Source organism: Crinia signifera, chromosome 5 (assembly GCF_055691185.1).
Source record: "Crinia signifera chromosome 5, ASM5569118v1, whole genome shotgun sequence".
Taxonomy (NCBI): domain Eukaryota; kingdom Metazoa; phylum Chordata; class Amphibia; order Anura; family Myobatrachidae; genus Crinia; species Crinia signifera.
Window position 1 is genome coordinate 173,782,588 of NC_139221.1, and position 21,749 is coordinate 173,804,336.

Genomic DNA, 21,749 nt, shown 5'->3' on the forward strand with positions numbered 1-21,749 from the left:
GGACCTCAACTTTTCCCGTAAACGGAGAAAAACTGCAATTTTCAGGAGAAACGAGACAGACATCTCCTCCCTCTGCCACCCACCCGCCCAACTCACAGCCAGCCATTAGACATGCACAGATAGTTCTGAGGGTCTGTCTGTGATGTCATAAAGGGCCTGCTGATCAATGGGCAGCTTTCTGATTGGTTGCTGTATTTGATTGACAGATGGAAGCTGGCAGCTGATTGGCTGTCTAGCCTAAAGTGCTTTACACACCTCCCTGATGGTACCACTGGCTAAGACTCCACCTCAGCTCATTGGGTAATGAAAAATTTAGAACAATTGATGGATGAAAGCAGGCAGGCCAGCCATTTTGGGACACTCAGTGGACTTGTTTAATGCAATGCACCTTTGTATATTCACATGCATTCGCTTCATGCTGTAACCACTGTGCATAAAAATTTGGAAACATGGCAAACAGTGTATCATTTGCTGTCTAAGTCATGTTTCTCATATTTTCCCTTCCCAGATACAAGCCCGTTTGAGTGTTTGGGGCACTTTTTAGCTAAAATCATCCTACGGGGCCTAACTGCATTTGCTAAAGCCTGCCTATTTTGAATGGTGTAGTGGCCCCTGCAACCTCCAAAAATATCAGGACTTACTTCCCCAATAACCTGCTAACTCACCCCTGAAATACATACTTATTAACCCTATTTTGTTCATTGGACTCATTTCTCATTTGAAATGCCCATTTTTGGGGGGCCAGAAATGTGCGTCTTTAAAAGGTGATTTCTACGATACCCCACTTTTGCACGTCGGACCTCAACTTTTCCCGTAAACGCAGAAAAAGCGCAATTTTCAGGAGAAACGAGACAGACATCCCCTCCCTCCGCCACCCACCCACCCAACTGACAGCCAGCCATTAGACATGCACAGATAGTTCTGAGGGTCTTTCTGTGATGTCATAAAGGGCCTGCTGATCACTGGGCTGCTTTCTGATTGGCTGCTGTATTTGATTGACAGATGGAAGCTGGCAGCTGATTGGCTGTCTAGCCTAAAGTGCTTTACACACCTCCCTGATGGTACCACTGGCTAAGACTCCACCTCAGCTCATTGGGAAATGAAAAATTTAGAACAATTGATGGATGAAAGCAGGCAGGCCGGCCATTTTGGGACGCTCATTGGACTTGTTTAATGCAATGCACCTTTGTATATTCACATGCATTCGCTTCATGCTGTAACCGCTGTGCATAAAAATTTGGAAACATGGCAAACAGTGTATCATTTGGTGTCTAAGTCATGTTTCCCATTTTTTCCCTTCCCAGATACAAGCCCATTTGAGTGTTTGGGGCACTTTTTAGCTAAAATCATCCTACAGGGCCTAACTGCATATGCTAAAACCTGCCTATTTTAAATGGTGTAGTGGCCCCTGCAACCTCCAAAAATATCAGGACTAACTTCCCCAATAATCTGCTAAATCACCCCTGAAATACATACTTATTCACACTATTTTGTTCATTGGACTCATTTCTCATTTGAAATGCCCATTTTTGGGGGGCCGGAAATGTGCGACTTTAAAAGGTGATTTCTACGATACCCCACTTTTGCGCGTCGGACCTCAACTTTTCCCGTAAACGCAGAAAAACTGCAATTTTCAAGAGAAACGAGACAGACATCCCCCCCCCTATGCCACCCACCCGCCCAACTGACAGCCAGCAATTAGACATGCACAGATAGTTCTGAGGGTCTGTCTGTGATGTCATAAAGGGCCTGCTGATCAATGGGCAGCTTTCTGATTGGTTGCTGTATTTGATTGACAGATGGAAGCTGGCAGCTGATTGGCTGTCTAGCCTAAAGTGCTTTACACACCTCCCTGATGGTACCACTGGCTAAGACTCCACCTCAGCTCATTGGGTAATGAAACATTTAGAACAATTGATGGATGAAAGCAGGCAGGCCAGCCATTTTGTGACACTCAGTGGACTTGTTTAATGCAATGCACCTTTGTATATTCACATGCATTCGCTTCATGCTGTAACCACTGTGCATAAAAATTTGGAAACATGGCAAACAGTGTATCATTTGCTGTCTAAGTCATGTTTCTCATAGTTTGCCTTCCCAGATACAAGCCCGTTTGAGTGTTTGGGGCACTTTTTAGCTAAAATCATCCTACGGGGCCTAAATGCATATGCTAAAGCCTGCCTATTTTGAATGGTGTAGTGGCCCCTGCAACCTCCAAAAATATCAGGACTTACTTCCCCAATAACCTGCTAACTCACCCCTGAAATACATACTTATTCACCCTATTTTGTTCATTGGACTCATTTCTCATTTGAAATGCCCATTTTTGGGGGGCCAGAAATGTGCGTCTTTAAAATGTGATTTCTACGATACCCCACTTTTGCGCGTCGGACCTCAACTTTTCCCGTAAACGCAGAAAAAGCGCAATTTTCAGGAGAAACGAGACAGACATCCCCTCCCTCTGCCACCCACCCACCCAACTGACAGCCAGCCATTAGACATGCACAGATAGTTCTGAGGGTCTGTTTGTGATGTCATAAAGGGCCTGCTGATCAATGGGCAGCTTTCTGATTGGCTGCTGTATTTGATTGACAGATGGAAGCTGGCAGCTGATTGGCTGTCTAGCCTAAAGTGCTTTACACACCTCCCTGATGGTACCACTGGCTAAGACTCCACCTCAGCTCATTGGTTAATGAAAAATTTAGAACAATTGATGGATGAAAGCAGGCAGGCCGGCCATTTTGGGACGCTCATTGGACTTGTTTAATGCAATGCACCTTTGTATATTCACATGCATTCGCTTCATGCTGTAACCACTGTGCATAAAAAATTGGAAACATGGCAAACAGTGTATCATTTGCTGTCTAAGTCATGTTTCCCATATTTTCCCTTCCCAGATACAAGCCCGTTTGAGTGTTTGTGGCACTTTTTAGCTAAAATCAACCTACGGGGCCTAACTGCATATGCTAAACCCTGCCTATTTTGAATGGTGTAGTGGCCCCTGCAACCTCCAAAAATATCATGACTTACTTCCCCAATAACCTGCTAACTCACCCCTGAAATACATACTTATTCACCCTATTTTGTTCATTGGACTCATTTCTCATTTGAAATGCCCATTTTTGGGGGGCCAGAAATGTGCTTCTATAAAAGGTGATTTCTGCGATACCCCACTTTTGCGCGTCGGACCTCAACTTTTCCCATAAACGCAGAAAAAACGCAATTTTCAGGAGAAACGAGACAGACATCCCCTCCCTCTGCCACCCACCCGCCCAACTGACAGCCAGCCATTAGACATGCACAGATAGTTCTGAGGGTCTTTCTGTGATGTCATAAAGGGCCTGCTGATTAAGGGGCAGCTTTCTGATTGGCTGCTGTATTTGATTGACAGATAGAAGCTGGCAGCTGATTGGCAGACTAGCCTAAAGTGCTTTACACACCTCCCTGATGGTACCACTGGCTAAGACTCCACCTCAGCTCGTTGGGAAATGAAAAATTTAGAACAATTGATGGATGAAAGCAGGCAGGCCGGCCATTTTGGAATGCTCATTGGACTTGTTTAATGCAATGCACCTTTGTATATTCACATGCATTCGCTTCATGCTGTAACCGCTGTGCATAAAAATTTGGAAACATGGCAAACAGTGTATCATTTGGTGTCTAAGTCATGTTTCCCATTTTTTCCCTTCCCAGATACAAGCCCGTTTGAGTGTTTGGGGCACTGTTTAGCTAAAATCATCCTACGGGGCCTAACTGCATATGCTAAAACCTGCCTTTTTTGAATGGTGTAGTGGCCCCTGCAACCTCCAAAAATATCAGGACTTACTTCCCCAATAATCTGCTAACTCACCCCTGAAATACATACTTATTCACCCTATTTTGTTCATTGGACTCATTTCTCATTTGAAATGCCCATTTTTGGGGGGCCAGAAATGTGCGTCTTTAAAATGTGATTTCTACGATACCCCACTTTTGCGCGTCGGACCTCAACTTTTCCCGTAAACGCAGAAAAACCGCAATTTTCAGGAGAAACGAGACAGACATCCCCTCCCTCTGCCACCCACCCGCCCAACTGACAGCCAGCCATTAGACATGCACAGATAGTTCTGAGGGTCTGTTTGTGATGTCATAAAGGGCCTGCTGATCAATGGGCAGCTTTCTGATTGGCTGCTGTATTTGATTGACAGATGGAAGCTGGCAGCTGATTGGCTGTCTAGCCTAAAGTGCTTTACACACCTCCCTGATGGTACCAGTGGCTAAGACTCCACCTCAGCTCATTGGGTAATGAAAAATTTAGAACAATTGATGGATGAAAGCAGGCAGGCCGGCAATTTTGGGACACTCAGTGGACTTGTTTAATGCAATGCACCTTTGTATATTCACATGCATTTGCTTCATGCTGTAACCACTGTGCATAAAAATTTGGAAACATGGCATACAGTGTATCATTTTCTGTCTAAGTCATGTTTCCCATATTTTCCCTTCCCAGATACAAGCCCGTTTGAGTGTTTGGGGCACTTTTTAGCTAAAATCATCCTACGGGGCATAACTGCATATGCTAAAACCTGCCTATTTTGAATGGTGTAGTGGCCCCTGCAACCTCCAAAAATATCAGGACTTACTTCCCCAATAACCTGCTAACTCACCCCTGAAATACATACTTATTCACCCTATTTTGTTCATTGGACTCATTTCTCATTTGAAATGCCCATTTTTGGGGGGCCAGAAATGTGCGTCTTTAAAATGTGATTTCTACGATACCCCACTTTTGCGCGTCGGACCTCAACTTTTCCCGTAAACGCAGAAAAACCGCAATTTTCAGGAGAAACGAGACAGACATCCCCTCCCTCGTCCACCCACCCGCCCAACTGACAGCCAGCCATTAGACATGCACAGATAGTTCTGAGGGTCTGTTTGTGATGTCATAAAGGGCCTGCTGATCAATGGGCAGCTTTCTGATTGGCTGCTGTATTTGATTGACAGATGGAAGCTGGCAGCTGATTGGTTGTCTAGCCTAAAGTGCTTTACACACCTCCCTGATGGTACCACTGGCTAAGACTCCACCTCAGCTCATTGGGTAATGAAAAATTTAGAACAATTGATGGATGAAAGCAGGCAGGCCGGCCATTTTGGGACGCTCATTGGACTTGTTTAATGCAATGCACCTTTGTATATTCACATGCATTCGCTTCGTGCTGTAACCACTGTGCATACAAATTTGGAAACATGGCATACAGTGTATCATTTTCTGTCTAAGTCATGTTTCCCATATTTTTCCTTCCCAGATACAAGCCCGTTTGAGTGTTTGGGGCACTTTTTAGCTAAAATCATCCTACGGGGCCTAACTGCATATGCTAAAACCTGCCTATTTTGAATGGTGTAGTGGCCCCTGCAACCTCCAAAAATATCAGGACTTACTTCCCCAATAATCTGCTAACTCACCCCTGAAATACATACATATTAACCCTATTTTGTTCATTGGACTCATTTCTCATTTGAAATGCCCATTTTTGGGGGGCCAGAAATGTGCGTCTTTAAAATGTGATTTCTACGATACCCCACTTTTGCGCGTCGGACCTCAACTTTTCCCGTAAACGCAGAAAAAGCGCAATTTTCAGGAGAAACGAGACAGACATCCCCTCCCTCTGCCACCCACCCGCCCAACTGACAGCCAGCCATTAGACATGCACAGATAGTTCTGAGGGTCTGTTTGTGATGTCATAAAGGGCCTGCTGATCAATGGGCAGCTTTCTGATTGGCTGCTGTATTTGAGTGACAGATGGAAGCTGGCAGCTGATTGGCTGTCTAGCCTAAAGTGCTTTACACACCTCCCTGATGGTACCACTGGCTAAGACTCCACCTCAGCTCATTGGGTAATGAAAAATTTAGAACAATTGATGGATGAAAGCAGGCAGGCCGGCCATTTTGGGACACTCAGTGGACTTGTTTAATGCAATGCACCTTTGTATATTCACATGCATTCGCTTCATGCTGTAACCACTGTGCATAAAAATTTGGAAACATGGCAAACAGTGTATCATTTGCTGTCTAAGTCATGTTTCCCATATTTTCCCTTCCCAGATACAAGCCTGTTTGAGTGATTGGGGCACTTTTTAGCTAAAATCATCCTACGAGGCCTAACTGCATATGCTAAAGCCTGCCTATTTTGAATGGTGTAGTGGCCCCTGCAACCTCCAAAAATATCAGGACTTACTTCCCCAATAACCTGCTAACTCACCCCTGAAATACATACTTATTCATCCTATTTTGTTCATTGGACTCATTTCTCATTTGAAATGCCCATTTTTGGTGGGCCAGAAATGTGCGTCTTTAAAAGGTTATTTCTACGATACCCCACTTTTGCGCGTCGGACCTCAACTTTTCCCGTAAACGCGGAAAAAGCGCAATTTTCAGGAGAAACGAGACAGACATCCCCTCCCTCTGCCACCCACCCACCCAACTGACAGCCAGCCATTAGACATGCACAGATAGTTCTGAGGGTCTGTCTGTGATGTCATAAAGGGCCTGCTGATCAATGGGCAGCTTTCTGATTGGCTGCTGTATTTGATTGACAGATGGAAGCTGGCAGCTGATTGGCTGTCTAGCCTAAAGTGCTTTACACACCTCCCTGATGGTACCACTGGCTAAGACTCCACCTCAGCTCATTGGGTAATGAAAAATTTAGAACAATTGATGGATGAAAGCAGGCAGGCCGGCCATTTTGGGACACTCAGTGGACTTGTTTAATGCAATGCACCTTTGTATATTCACATGCATTCGCTTCATGCTGTAACCACTGTGCATAAAAATTTGGAAACATGGCATATAGTGTATCATTTGGTGTCTAAGTCATGTTTCCCATATTTTCCCTTCCCAGATACAAGCCCGTTTGAGTGTTTGGGGCACTTTTTAGCTAAAATCATCCTACGGGGCCTAACTGCATATGCTAAAACCTGCCTTTTTTGAATGGTGTAGTGGCCCCTGCAACCTCCAAAAATATCAGGACTTACTTCCCCAATAATCTGCTAACTCACCCCTGAAATACATACTTATTCACCCTATTTTGTTCATTGGACTCATTTCTCATTTGAAATGCCCATTTTTGGGGGGCCAGAAATGTGCGTCTTTAAAATGTGATTTCTACGATACCCCACTTTTGCGCGTCGGACCTCAACTTTTCCCGTAAACGCAGAAAAAGCGCAATTTTCAGGAGAAACGAGACAGACATCCCCTCCCTCTGCCACCCACCCGCCCAACTGACAGCCAGCCATTAGACATGCACAGATAGTTCTGAGGGTTTTTCTGTGATGTCATAAAGGGCCTGCTGATTAAGGGGCAGCTTTCTGATTGGCTGCTGTATTTGATTGACAGATAGAAGCTGGCAGCTGATTGGCAGTCTAGCCTAAAGTGCTTTACACACCTCCCTGATGGTACCACTGGCTAAGACTCCACCTCAGCTCGTTGGGAAATGAAAAATTTAGAACAATTGATGGATGAAAGCAGGCAGGCCGGCCATTTTGGGACGCTCATTGGACTTGTTTAATGCAATGCACCTTTGTATATTCACATGCATTCGCTTCATGCTGTAACCGCTGTGCATAAAAATTTGGAAACATGGCAAACAGTGTATCATTTGGTGTCTTAGTCATGTTTCCCATTTTTTCCCTTCCCAGATACAAGCCCATTTGAGTGTTTGGGGCACTTTTTAGCTAAAATCATCCTGCAGGGCCTAACTGCATATGCTAAAACCTGCCTATTTTAAATGGTGTAGTGGCCCCTGCAACCTCCAAAAATATTAGGACTAACTTCCCCAATAATCTGCTAAATCACCCCTGAAATACATACTTATTCACACTATTTTGTTCATTGGACTCATTTCTCATTTGAAATGCCCATTTTTGGGGGGCCGGAAATGTGCGACTTTAAAAGGTGATTTCTACGATACCCCACTTTTGCGCGTCGGACCTCAACTTTTCCTGTAAACGCAGAAAAACTGCAATTTTCAGGAGAAACGAGACAGACATCCCCCCCCTATGCCACCCACCCGCCCAACTGACAGCCAGCAATTAGACATGCACAGATAGTTCTGAGGGTCTGTCTGTGATGTCATAAAGGGCCTGCTGATCAATGGGCAGCTTTCTGATTGGTTGCTGTATTTGATTGACAGATGGAAGCTGGCAGCTGATTGGCTGTCTAGCCTAAAGTGCTTTACACACCTCCCTGATGGTACCACTGGCTAAGGCTCCACCTCAGCTCATTGGGTAATGAAACATTTAGAACAATTGATGGATGAAAGCAGGCAGGCCAGCCATTTTGGGACACTCAGTGGACTTGTTTAATGCAATGCACCTTTGTATATTCACATGCATTCGCTTCATGCTGTAACCACTGTGCATAAAAATTTGGAAACATGGCAAACAGTGTATCATTTGCTGTCTAAGTCATGTTTCTCATATTTTGCCTTCCCAGATACAAGCCCGTTTGAGTGTTTGGGGCACTTTTTAGCTAAAATCATCCTACGGGGCCTAACTGCATATGCTAAAGCCTGCCTATTTTGAATGGTGTAGTGGCCCCTGCAACCTCCAAAAATATCAGGACTTACTTCCCCAATAACCTGCTAACTCACCCCTGAAATACATACTTATTAACCCTATTTTGTTCATTGGACTCATTTCTCATTTGAAATGCCCATTTTTGGGGGGCCAGAAATGTGCGTCTTTAAAAGGTGATTTCTACGATACCCCACTTTTGCGCGTCGGACCTCAACTTTTCCCGTAAACGCAGAAAAAGCGCAATTTTCAGGAGAAACGAGACAGACATCCCCTCCCTCTGCCACCCACCCACCCAACTGACAGCCAGCCATTAGACATGCACAGATAGTTCTGAGGGTCTGTTTGTGATGTCATAAAGGGCCTGCTGATCAATGGGCAGCTTTCTGATTGGCTGCTGTATTTGATTGACAGATGGAAGCTGGCAGCTGATTGGCTGTCTAGCCTAAAGTGCTTTACACACCTCCCTGATGGTACCACTGGCTAAGACTCCACCTCAGCTCATTGGGTAATGAAAAATTTAGAACAATTGATGGATGAAAGCAGGCAGGCCGGCCATTTTGGGACGCTCATTGGACTTGTTTAATGCAATGCACCTTTGTATATTCACATGCATTCGCTTCATGCTGTAACCACTGTGCATAAAAATTTGGAAACATGGCAAACAGTGTATCATTTGCTGTCTAAGTCATGTTTCCCATATTTTCCCTTCCCAGATACAATCCCGTTTGAGTGTTTGTGGCACTTTTTAGCTAAAATCAACCTACGGGGCCTAACTGCATATGCTAAACCCTGCCTATTTTGAATGGTGTAGTGGCCCCTGCAACCTCCAAAAATATCAGGACTTACTTCCCCAATAACCTGCTAACTCACCCCTGAAATACATACTTATTCACCCTATTTTGTTCATTGGACTCATTTCTCATTTGAAATGCCCATTTTTGGGGGGCCAGAAATGTGCTTCTATAAAAGGTGATTTCTGCGATACCCCACTTTTGCGCGTCGGACCTCAACTTTTCCCGTAAACGCAGAAAAACCGCAATTTTCAGGAGAAACGAGACAGACATCCCCTCCCTCTGCCACCCACCCGCCCAACTGACAGCCAGCCATTAGACATGCACAGATAGTTCTGAGGGTCTTTCTGTGATGTCATAAAGGGCCTGCTGATTAAGGGGCAGCTTTCTGATTGGCTGCTGTATTTGATTGACAGATAGAAGCTGGCAGCTGATTGGCAGACTAGCCTAAAGTGCTTTACACACCTCCCTGATGGTACCGCTGGCTAAGACTCCACCTCAACTTGTTGGGAAATGAAAAATTTAGAACAATTGATGGATGAAAGCAGGCAGGCCGGCCATTTTGGGACGCTCATTGGACTTGTTTAATGCAATGCACCTTTGTATATTCACATGCATTCGCTTCATGCTGTAACCGCTGTGCATAAAAATTTGGAAACATGGCAAACAGTGTATCATTTGGTGTCTAAGTCATGTTTCCCATTTTTTCCCTTCCCAGATACAAGCCCGTTTGAGTGTTTGGGGCACTTTTTAGCTAAAATCATCCTACGGGGCCTAACTGCATATGCTAAAACCTGCCTTTTTTGAATGGTGTAGTGGCCCCTGCAACCTCCAAAAATATCAGGACTTACTTCCCCAATAATCTGCTAACTCACCCCTGAAATACATACTTATTCACCCTATTTTGTTCATTGGACTCATTTCTCATTTGAAATGCCCATTTTTGGGGGGCCAGAAATGTGTGTCTTTAAAATGTGATTTCTACGATACCCCACTTTTGCGCGTCGGACCTCAACTTTTCCCGTAAACGCAGAAAAACCACAATTTTCAGGAGAAACGAGACAGACATCCCCTCCCTCTGCCACCCACCCGCCCAACTGACAGCCAGCCATTAGACATGCACAGATAGTTCTGAGGGTCTGTTTGTGATGTCATAAAGGGCCTGCTGATCAATGGGCAGCTTTCTGATTGGCTGCTGTATTTGATTGACAGATGGAAGCTGGCAGCTGATTGGCTGTCTAGCCTAAAGTGCTTTACACACCTCCCTGATGGTACCAGTGGCTAAGACTCCACCTCAGCTCATTGGGTAATGAAAAATTTAGAACAATTGATGGATGAAAGCAGGCAGGCCGGCAATTTTGGGACACTCAGTGGACTTGTTTAATGCAATGCACCTTTGTATATTCACATGCATTCACTTCATGCTGTAACCACTGTGCATAAAAATTTGGAAACATGGCAAACAGTGTATCATTTGCTGTCTAAGTCATGTTTCCCATATTTTCCTTTCCCAGATACAAGCCCGTTTGAGTGATTGGGGCACTTTTTAGCTAAAATCATCCTACGAGGCCTAACTGCATATGCTAAAGCCTGCCTATTTTGAATGGTGTAGTGGCCCCTGCAACCTCCAAAAATATCAGGACTTACTTCCCCAATAACCTGCTAACTCACCCCTGAAATACATACTTATTCACCCTATTTTGTTCATTGGACTCATTTCTCATTTGAAATGCCCATTTTTGGGGGGCCAGAAATGTGCGTCTTTAAAATGTGATTTCTACGATACCCCACTTTTGCGCGTCGGACCTCAACTTTTCCCGTAAACGCAGAAAAACCGCAATTTTCAGGAGAAACGAGACAGACATCCCCTCCCTCGTCCACCCACCCGCCCAACTGACAGCCAGCCATTAGACATGCACAGATAGTTCTGAGGGTCTGTTTGTGATGTCATAAAGGGCCTGCTGATCAATGGGCAGCTTTCTGATTGGCTGCTGTATTTGATTGACAGATGGAAGCTGGCAGCTGATTGGCTGTCTAGCCTAAAGTGCTTTACACACCTCCCTGATGGTACCACTGGCTAAGACTCCACCTCAGCTCATTGGGTAATGAAAAATTTAGAACAATTGATGGATGAAAGCAGGCAGGCCGGCCATTTTGGGACGCTCATTGGACTTGTTTAATGCAATGCACCTTTGTATATTCACATGCATTCGCTTCGTGCTGTAACCACTGTGCATACAAATTTGGAAACATGGCATACAGTGTATCATTTTCTGTCTAAGTCATGTTTCCCATATTTTTCCTTCCCAGATACAAGCCCGTTTGAGTGTTTGGGGCACTTTTTAGCTAAAATCATCCTACGGGGCCTAACTGCATATGCTAAAACCTGCCTATTTTGAATGGTGTAGTGGCCCCTGCAACCTCCCAAAATATCAGGACTTACTTCCCCAATAATCTGCTAACTCACCCCTGAAATACATACATATTAACCCTATTTTGTTCATTGGACTCATTTCTCATTTGAAATGCCCATTTTTGGGGGGCCAGAAATGTGCGTCTTTAAAATGTGATTTCTACGATACCCCACTTTTGCGCGTCGGACCTCAACTTTTCCCGTAAACGCAGAAAAAGCGCAATTTTCAGGAGAAACGAGACAGACATCCCCTCCCTCTGCCACCCACCCGCCCAACTGACAGCCAGCCATTAGACATGCACAGATAGTTCTGAGGGTCTGTTTGTGATGTCATAAAGGGCCTGCTGATCAATGGGCAGCTTTCTGATTGGCTGCTGTATTTGAGTGACAGATGGAAGCTGGCAGCTGATTGGCTGTCTAGCCTAAAGTGCTTTACACACCTCCCTGATGGTACCACTGGCTAAGACTCCACCTCAGCCAATTGGGTAATGAAAAATTTAGAACAATTGATGGATGAAAGCAGGCAGGCCGGCCATTTTGGGACACTCAGTGGACTTGTTTAATGCAATGCACCTTTGTATATTCACATGCATTCGCTTCATGCTGTAACCACTGTGCATAAAAATTTGGAAACATGGCAAACAGTGTATCATTTGCTGTCTAAGTCATGTTTCCCATATTTTCCCTTCCCAGATACAAGCCTGTTTGAGTGATTGGGGCACTTTTTAGCTAAAATCATCCTACGAGGCCTAACTGCATATGCTAAAGCCTGCCTATTTTGAATGGTGTAGTGGCCCCTGCAACCTCCAAAAATATCAGGACTTACTTCCCTAATAACCTGCTAACTCACCCCTGAAATACATACTTATTCATCCTATTTTGTTCATTAGACTCATTTCTCATTTGATATGCCCATTTTTGGTGGGCCAGAAATGTGCGTCTTTAAAAGGTTTTTTCTACGATACCCCACTTTTGCGCGTCGGACCTCAACTTTTCCCGTAAACGCGGAAAAAGCGCAATTTTCAGGAGAAACGAGACAGACATCCCCTCCCTCTGCCACCCACCCACCCAACTGACAGCCAGCCATTAGACATGCACAGATAGTTCTGAGGGTCTGTCTGTGATGTCATAAAGGGCCTGCTGATCAATGGGCAGCTTTCTGATTGGCTGCTGTATTTGATTGACAGATGGAAGCTGGCAGCTGATTGGCTGTCTAGCCTAAAGTGCTTTACACACCTCCCTGATGGTACCACTGGCTAAGACTCCACCTCAGCTCATTGGGTAATGAAAAATTTAGAACAATTGATGGATGAAAGCAGGCAGGCCGGCCATTTTGGGACACTCAGTGGACTTGTTTAATGCAATGCACCTTTGTATATTCACATGCATTCGCTTCATGCTGTAACCACTGTGCATAAAAATTTGGAAACATGGCATATAGTGTATCATTTGGTGTCTAAGTCATGTTTCCCATATTTTCCCTTCCCAGATACAAGCCCGTTTGAGTGTTTGGGGCACTTTTTAGCTAAAATCATCCTACGGGGCCTAACTGCATATGCTAAAACCTGCCTTTTTTGAATGGTGTAGTGGCCCCTGCAACCTCCAAAAATATCAGGACTTACTTCCCCAATAATCTGCTAACTCACCCCTGAAATACATACTTATTCACCCTATTTTGTTCATTGGACTCATTTCTCATTTGAAATGCCCATTTTTGGGGGGCCAGAAATGTGCGTCTTTAAAATGTGATTTCTACGATACCCCACTTTTGCGCGTCGGACCTCAACTTTTCCCGTAAACGCAGAAAAAGCGCAATTTTCAGGAGAAACGAGACAGACATCCCCTCCCTCTGCCACCCACCCGCCCAACTGACAGCCAGCCATTAGACATGCACAGATAGTTCTGAGGGTTTTTCTGTGATGTCATAAAGGGCCTGCTGATTAAGGGGCAGCTTTCTGATTGGCTGCTGTATTTGATTGACAGATAGAAGCTGGCAGCTGATTGGCAGTCTAGCCTAAAGTTCTTTACACACCTCCCTGATGGTATCACTGGCTAAGACTCCACCTCAGCTCGTTGGGAAATGAAAAATTTAGAACAATTGATGGATGAAAGCAGGCAGGCCGGCCATTTTGGGACGCTCATTGGACTTGTTTAATGCAATGCACCTTTGTATATTCACATGCATTCGCTTCATGCTGTAACCGCTGTGCATAAAAATTTGGAAACATGGCAAACAGTGTATCATTTGGTGTCTAAGTCATGTTTCCCATTTTTTCCCTTCCCAGATACAAGCCCATTTGAGTGTTTGGGGCACTTTTTAGCTAAAATCATCCTGCAGGGCCTAACTGCATATGCTAAAACCTGCCTATTTTAAATGGTGTAGTGGCCCCTGCAACCTCCAAAAATATCAGGACTAACTTCCCCAATAATCTGCTAAATCACCCCTGAAATACATACTTATTCACACTATTTTGTTCATTGGACTCATTTCTCATTTGAAATGCCCATTTTTGGGGGGCCGGAAATGTGCGACTTTAAAAGGTGATTTCTACGATACCCCACTTTTGCGCGTCGGACCTCAACTTTTCCCGTAAACGCAGAAAAACTGCAATTTTCAGGAGAAACGAGACAGACATCCCCCCCCCTATGCCACCCACCCGCCCAACTGACAGCCAGCAATTAGACATGCACAGATAGTTCTGAGGGTCTGTCTGTGATGTCATAAAGGGCCTGCTGATCAATGGGCAGCTTTCTGATTGGTTGCTGTATTTGATTGACAGATGGAAGCTGGCAGCTGATTGGCTGTCTAGCCTAAAGTGCTTTACACACCTCCCTGATGGTACCACTGGCTAAGGCTCCACCTCAGCTCATTGGGTAATGAAACATTTAGAACAATTGATGGATGAAAGCAGGCAGGCCAGCCATTTTGGGACACTCAGTGGATTTGTTTAATGCAATGCACCTTTGTATATTCACATGCATTCGCTTCATGCTGTAACCACTGTGCATAAAAATTTGGAAACATGGCAAACAGTGTATCATTTGCTGTCTAAGTCATGTTTCTCATATTTTGCCTTCCCAGATACAAGCCCGTTTGAGTGTTTGGGGCACTTTTTAGCTAAAATCATCCTACGGGGCCTAACTGCATATGCTAAAGCCTGCCTATTTTGAATGGTGTAGTGGCCCCTGCAACCTCCAAAAATATCAGGACTTACTTCCCCAATAACCTGCTAACTCACCCCTGAAATACATACTTATTAACCCTATTTTGTTCATTGGACTCATTTCTCATTTGAAATGCCCATTTTTGGGGGGCCAGAAATGTGCGTCTTTAAAAGGTGATTTCTACGATACCCCACTTTTGCGCGTCGGACCTCAACTTTTCCCGTAAACGCAGAAAAAGCGCAATTTTCAGGAGAAACGAGACAGACATCCCCTCCCTCTGCCACCCACCCACCCAACTGACAGCCAGCCATTAGACATGCACAGATAGTTCTGAGGGTCTGTTTGTGATGTCATAAAGGGCCTGCTGATCAATGGGCAGCTTTCTGATTGGCTGCTGTATTTGATTGACAGATGGAAGCTGGCAGCTGATTGGCTGTCTAGCCTAAAGTGCTTTACACACCTCCCTGATGGTACTACTGGCTAAGACTCCACCTCAGCTCATTGGGTAATGAAAAATTTAGAACAATTGATGGATGAAAGCAGGCAGGCCGGCCATTTTGGGACGCTCATTGGACTTGTTTAATGCAATGCACCTTTGTATATTCACATGCATTCGCTTCATGCTGTAACCACTGTGCATAAAAATTTGGAAACATGGCAAACAGTGTATCATTTGCTGTCTAAGTCATGTTTCCCATATTTTCCCTTCCCAGATACAAGCCCGTTTGAGTGTTTGTGGCACTTTTTAGCTAAAATCAACCTACGGGGCCTAACTGCATATGCTAAACCCTGCCTATTTTGAATGGTGTAGTGGCCCCTGCAACCTCCAAAAATATCAGGACTTACTTCCCCAATAACCTGCTAACTCACCCCTGAAATACATACTTATTCACCCTATTTTGTTCATTGGACTCATTTCTCATTTGAAATGCCCATTTTTGGGGGGCCAGAAATGTGCTTCTATAAAAGGTGATTTCTGCGATACCCCACTTTTGCGCGTCGGACCTCAACTTTTCCCGTAAACGCAGAAAAACCGCAATTTTCAGGAGAAACGAGACAGACATCCCCTCCCTCTGCCACCCACCCGCCCAACTGACAGCCAGCCATTAGACATGCACAGATAGTTCTGAGGGTCTTTCTGTGATGTCATAAAGGGCCTGCTGATTAAGGGGCAGCTTTCTGATTGGCTGCTGTATTTGATTGACAGATAGAAGCTGGCAGCTGATTGGCAGACTAGCCTAAAGTGCTTTACACACCTCCCTGATGGTACCGCTGGCTAAGACTCCACCTCAGCTTGTTGGGAAATGAAAAATTTAGAACAATTGATGGATGAAAGCAGGCAGGCCGGCCATTTTGGGACGCTCATTGGACTTGTTTAATGCAATGCACCTTTGTATATTCACATGCATTCGCTTCATGCTGTAACCGCTGTGCATAAAAATTTGGAAACATGGCAAACAGTGTATCATTTGGTGTCTAAGTCATGTTTCCCATTTTTTCCCTTCCCAGATACAAGCCCGTTTGAGTGTTTGGGGCACTTTTTAGCTAAAATCATCCTACGGGGCCTAACTGCATATGCTAAAACCTGCCTTTTTTGAATGGTGTAGTGGCCCCTGCAACCTCCAAAAATATCAGGACTTACTTCCCCAATAATCTGCTAACTCACCCCTGAAATACATACTTATTCACCCTATTTTGTTCATTGGACTCATTTCTCATTTGAAATGCCCATTTTTGGGGGGCCAGAAATGTGCGTCTTTAAAATGTGATTTCTACGATACCCCACTTTTGCGCGTCGGACCTCAACTTTTCCCGTAAACGCAGAAAAACCGCAATTTTCAGGAGAAACGAGACAGACATCCCCTCCCTCTGCCACCCACCCGCCCAACTGACAGCCAGCCATTAGACATGCACAGATAGTTCTGAGGGTCTGTTTGTGATGTCATAAAGGGCCTGCTGATCAATGGGCAGCTTTCTGATTGGCTGCTGTATTTGATTGACAGATGGAAGCTGGCAGCTGATTGGCTGTCTAGCCTAAAGTGCTTTACACACCTCCCTGATGGTACCACTGGCTAAGACTCCACCTCAGCTCATTGGGTAATGAAAAATTTAGAACAATTGACCTATGAAAGCAGGCAGGCCGGCCATTTTGGGACACTCATTGGACTTGTTTAATGCAATGCACCTTTGTATATTCACATGCATTCGCTTCATGCTGTAACCACTGTGCATAAAAATTTGGAAACATGGCATACAGTGTATCATTTGCTGTCTAAGTCATGTTTCCCATATTTTCCCTTCCCAGATACAAGCCCGTTTGAGTGTTTGTGGCACTTTTTAGCTAAAATCAACCTACGGGGCCTAACTGCATATGCTAAACCCTGCCTATTTTGAATGGTGTAGTGGCCCCTGCAACCTCCAAAAATATCAGGACTTACTTCCCCAATAACCTGCTAACTCACCCCTGAAATACATACTTATTCACCCTATTTTGTTCATTGGACTCATTTCTCATTTGAAATGCCCATTTTGGGGGGGCCAGAAATGTGCTTCTATAAAAGGTGATTTCTGCGATACCCCACTTTTGCGCGTCGGACCTCAACTTTTCCCGTAAACGCAGAAAAAACGCAATTTTCAGGAGAAACGAGACAGACATCCCCTCCCTCTGCCACCCACCCGCCCAACTGACAGCCAGCCATTAGACATGCACAGATAGTTCTGAGGGTCTTTCTGTGATGTCATAAAGGGCCTGCTGATTAAGGGGCAGCTTTCTGATTGGCTGCTGTATTTGATTGACAGATAGAAGCTGGCAGCTGATTGGCAGACTAGCCTAAAGTGCTTTACACACCTCCCTGATGGTACCACTGGCTAAGACTCCACCTCAGCTTGTTGGGAAATGAAAAATTTAGAACAATTGATGGATGAAAGCAGGCAGGCCGGCCATTTTGGGACGCTCATTGGACTTGTTTAATGCAATGCACCTTTGTATATTCACATGCATTCGCTTCATGCTGTAACCGCTGTGCATAAAAATTTGGAAACATGGCAAACAGTGTATCATTTGCTGTCTAAGTCATGTTTCCCATATTTTCCCTTCCCAGATACAAGCCCGTTTGAGTGTTTGGGGCACTTTTTAGCTAAAATCATCCTACGGGGCCTAACTGCATATGCTAAAACCTGCCTTTTTTGAATGGTGTAGTGGCCCCTGCAACCTCCAAAAATATCAGGACTTACTTCCCCAATAATCTGCTAACTCACCCCTGAAATACATACTTATTCACCCTATTTTGTTCATTGGACTCATTTCTCATTTGAAATGCCCATTTTTGGGGGGCCAGAAATGTGCGTCTTTAAAATGTGATTTCTACGATACCCCACTTTTGCGCGTCGGACCTCAACTTTTCCCGTAAACGCAGAAAAACCACAATTTTCAGGAGAAACGAGACAGACATCCCCTCCCTCTGCCACCCACCCGCCCAACTGACAGCCAGCCATTAGAAATGCACAGATAGTTCTGAGGGTCTGTTTGTGATGTCATAAAGGGCCTGCTGATCAATGGGCAGCTTTCTGATTGGCTGCTGTATTTGATTGACAGATGGAAGCTGGCAGCTGATTGGCTGTCTAGCCTAAAGTGCTTTACACACCTCCCTGATGGTACCAGTGGCTAAGACTCCACCTCAGCTCATTGGGTAATGAAAAATTTAGAACAATTGATGGATGGAAGCAGGCAGGCCGGCAATTTTGGGACACTCAGTGGACTTGTTTAATGCAATGCACCTTTGTATATTCACATGCATTCGCTCCATGCTGTAACCACTGTGCATAAAAATTTGGAAACATGGCATACAGTGTATCATTTGCTGTCTAAGTCATGTTTCCCATATTTGCCCTTCCCAGATACAAGCCCGTTTGAGTGTTTGGGGCACTTTTTAGCTAAAATCAACCTACGGGGCCTAACTGCATATGCTAAAGCCCGCCTATTTTGAATGGTGTAGTGGCCCCTGCAACCTCCAAAAATATCAGGACTTACTTCCCCAATAACCTGCTAACTCACCCCTGAAATACATACTTATTCACCCTATTTTGTTCATTGGACTCATTTCTCATTTGAAATGCCCATTTTTGGGGGGGCAGAAATGTGCATCTTTAAAAGGTGATTTCTACGATACCCCACTTTTGCGCGTCGGATCTCAACTTTTCCCGTAAACGCAGAAAAAGCGCAATTTTCAGGAGAAACGAGACAGACATCCCCTCCCTCTGCCACCCACCCACCCAACTGACAGCCAGCCATTAGACATGCACAGATAGTTCTGAGAGTCTTTCTGTGATGTCATAAAGGGCCTGCTGATCAATGGGCAGCTTTCTGATTGGCTGCTGTATTTGATTGACAGATGGAAGCTGGCAGCTGATTGGCTGTCTAGCCTAAAGTGCTTTACACACCTCCCTGATGGTACCACTGGCTAAGACTCCACCTCAGCTCATTGGGTAATGAAAAATTTAGAACAATTGATGGATGAAAGCAGGCAGGCCGCCCATTTTGGGACACTCAGTGGACTTGTTTAATGCAATGCACCTTTGTATATTCACATGCATTCGCTTCATGCTGTAACCACTGTGCATAAAAATTTGGAAACATGGCAAACAGTGTATCATTTGCTGTCTAAGTCATGTTTCCCATATTTTTCCTTCCCAGATACAAGCCCGTTTGAGTGTTTGGGGCACTTTTTAGCTAAAATCATCCTACGGGGCCTAACTGCATATGCTAAAACCTGCCTATTTTGAATGGTGTAGTGGCCCCTGCAACCTCCAAAAATATCAGGACTTACTTCCCCAATAATCTGCTAACTCACCCCTGAAATACATACTTATTCACCCTATTTTGTTCATTGGACTCATTTCTCATTTGAAATGCCCATTTTTGGGGGGCCAGAAATGTGCGTCTTTAAAATGTGATTTCTACGATACCCCACTTTTGCGCGTCGGACCTCAACTTTTCCCGTAAACGCAGAAAAAGCGCAATTTTCAGGAGAAACGAGACAGACATCCCCTCCCTCTGCCACCCACCCGCCCAACTGACAGCCAGCCATTAGACATGCACAGATAGTTCTGAGGGTCTGTTTGTGATGTCATAAAGGGCCTGCTGATCAATGGGCAGCTTTCTGATTGGCTGCTGTATTTGAGTGACAGATGGAAGCTGGCAGCTGATTGGCTGTCTAGCCTAAAGTGCTTTACACACCTCCCTGATGGTACCACTGGCTAAGACTCCACCTCAGCTCATTGGGTAATGAAAAATTTAGAACAATTGATGGATGAAAGCAGGCAGGCCGCCCATTTTGGGACACTCAGTGGACTTGTTTAATGCAATGCACCTTTGTATATTCACATGCATTCGCTTCATGCTGTAACCACTGTGCATAAAAATTTGGAAACATGGCAAACAGTGTATCATTTGCTGTCTAAGTCATTAAACTCCCCATCAGGTATCCCCAGGTCCACACCTTTCCATCTCACCATAAACTTAACCTAAACCTTAACACTAACTTATATAATAAAAAAGACACAGACACAAGTGCTGGCGTTTCAAAATGAATGTCAATTTATTTTGACAATTAAACTAACTATATATATATAATGGTGGCGGCACCAAAGAACGGTCATTATAGGAAAGTGGGGGTTAAAGATGTTACCATACACACCATCGCTGGTGATCGCTCTCCCCGGTCATCCACTCGTGCTAGTGGTGACCACCACCCCGGGCGGGAGCATGGCCGATGACCATCGATGTCAGGAGAGAGCGACACCCCACTATCTACACACACACATCAAGATCTTACAAGGATGACCGTTCTTTACCGCCGCCGGAGAGAAAAGAAATAGGGAAGGGTGGGCGGGGCTTTTTCAGACAGAGGAAGACTTCCTGTGAGTATGATCCTTTTCTTCCCTGTCTATACTCCTCCCACAGCTCTGATAGGCCTTGTGCCCATCCTATCAGCATATCAGCTGACCTTCCAGCGTAACCTGGGGAACCATCAGGGGTTTATGCTCACTCAGTGCTTAGTCAGCATTCGTGGTTCTTAAACTCCCCATCAGGTATCCCCAGGTCCACACCTTTCCATCTCACCATAAACTTAACCTAAACCTTAACACTAACTTATATAATAAAAAAGACACAGACACAAGTGCTGGCGTTTCAAAATGAATGTCAATTTATTTTGACAATTAAACTAACTATATATATATAATGGTGGCGGCACCAAAGAACGGTCATTATAGGAAAGTGGGGGTTAAAGATGTTACCATACACACCATCGCTGGTGATCGCTCTCCCCGGTCATCCACTCGTGCTAGTGGTGACCACCACCCCGGGCGGGAGCATGGCTGATGACCATCGATGTCAGGAGAGAGCGACACCCCACTATCTACACACACACATCAAGATCTTACAAGGATGACCGTTCTTTACCGCCAAAGCTAGGCCCTAAGCCGCAGCACCGCCACCAAGTAGGAAACGCTCAGCACTGTGTGTCTAACCAACTAAAAACATCGCCCAAAAACAGAGCCACGCCCTCCGGGCTCAGATGAATGCCATCGCTCCTATACAGCGCACTCCGCTGAAAGCTGATGGCGTCATGGCGAATAACACCCCCGCCATTGGTCAGCAGATACTTCTCAACTGCAGCGTTCACCGTTTCCGTGAACGCTCCAGGCGGGGGCAGGATACCGCATTTCTCCACACTATCCTCGATGTAATGGAGGACCACACCAACTTACATGCAGGCAAATACAGAGAAATAAAATAGAGGTCCCGCACAATCACTGAGCGCAGCT